General features: G+C 37.3%; 1 protein-coding gene across 3 annotated transcripts in view; it reads right to left on the reverse strand.

Annotated features, from left to right (window-relative positions):
- The window catches only part of LOC117181913 (MIF4G domain-containing protein B), a 123,978-nt gene that overhangs the window by 49,648 nt on the left and 72,737 nt on the right, over window positions 1–1,593 (reverse strand). The window lies entirely within an intron of this gene.

The raw sequence follows: 1,593 nt of genomic DNA on the forward strand, positions 1-1,593 counted from the left end.
AAATGACACAATAAACATCTGCGAACATGGGGAAAGAATAATTCTACTAGGAGACATGAACGGTTGTGTGGGCATCCAAAATCAGGATACGGAAAGAGTATTAGGTAATTTTGGGGATCCAAGAATAAACTCTAACGGAGATAAATTAGTTGGTCTATGCTTAGAAAGGGATCTGTTTATTACAAATACTTGGTTTAGGCATAAAATGATCCACATGTACACCTGGTCTAAAGGAAATAGCCGCAGTACCTTCTGATCTCAAAAATTAACTTAGGTCGGGGTTGGAGAAAAAAGAGACCCAAGAAAGCAAAACAAACGCGAATCAAACTTGAGAACCTACAGAAACCGGATGTGCGAATAGATTTCCAAAATAAGATAATCGAAAGCGTAGATAGGGCAACATGGTAGGACCGTATAAAAAACAAAGATTTAGAGGGCGCCTGGACAATGTTACGGGATATCCTTGTTAGATGCGCGATCGAAGTGTGTGGTACCGCAGTTGTAGGAAGAATGTCTGGTGATGCGTGGTGGAATGATGAAATTCAGGCTGCCCAAAAAGCAAAAAGAGAAGCGTACAAGAGAAGTTTGAACATCGCAGGTCTTAGCAACGAGGAAATAAGTAGACGTAGAAATGATTATAGACGCAAAAACAGGATACTTAAACGATTAGTTAAAGAAAGTAAATATACAATTAGAGCAGAAGAAGAGATAAAAATACAAAACGACTTTGAAGGAAGCAGGAAACTACTTTTTAAAAAAATGAAAGGAAACAAAAGTACAGAAATTGTCAACATGAGAAATAGTAGGGGGGAAATGGTATATGATGCAGATGGAATACTAGAGGCTTTCAGAGACTATTTTAGGAGACAATTCGGAGATGAAGCTTAGTACACCACAACTGCGATGTTGAACACGATGCGTTGGAAAACTCAATTGAAAAAGTCTGTGTAACTGAGGTTAGGGATATAATTAAGAACTTGAAAAACGATAAGGCTGCCGGTGTAGACGATATTAATGCTGAAATGCTTAAACACGGTGGCGAGTACATACCACATAGAGTTTGCGAATTGATAAATTTATGTTTCGAGACGGGAGACGTCCCAGACGATTGAAAAGAAGCGATTATAGTACCAATATACAAGAGAAAGGGAGATAAAAGCGAGTGCAATAATTACAGAGGGATTAGCTTATTAAGCACCGTAAGTAAAATATACTCAAAAATACTTATTCGTAGGGTAATGAAAATAACAGAAACAAAGATTTGGGAAGTCCAAAGTGGGTTTATGCCGGGAAGGTCATGTACGGATCAAATATTTAGCTTAAGGCAAATAACAGAAAAAAGTTTGAGAGTAGGAAGAAAGTTTTCTGTGCATTTGTTGACATAGAAAAAGCTTTTGACAAGGTAGATAGAAGTATACTTTGGGAAGTTCTGAAAGAGTATGGAGTCAATGGATGGATCCAACAAGCTATAAAAACAATATGTACAGGTAACAAAGCGAGTGTAAGAGTGAATGGGAAACTGAGTGACTGTTTTGATATTATTCAAGGAGTTAGACAAGGATGCGTTATGTCTTCATGGTTATTTATATTATT

The sequence above is a fragment of the Belonocnema kinseyi genome, chromosome 10, assembly GCF_010883055.1.
Source record: "Belonocnema kinseyi isolate 2016_QV_RU_SX_M_011 chromosome 10, B_treatae_v1, whole genome shotgun sequence".
NCBI classification, from domain to species: Eukaryota; Metazoa; Arthropoda; class Insecta; order Hymenoptera; family Cynipidae; genus Belonocnema; species Belonocnema kinseyi.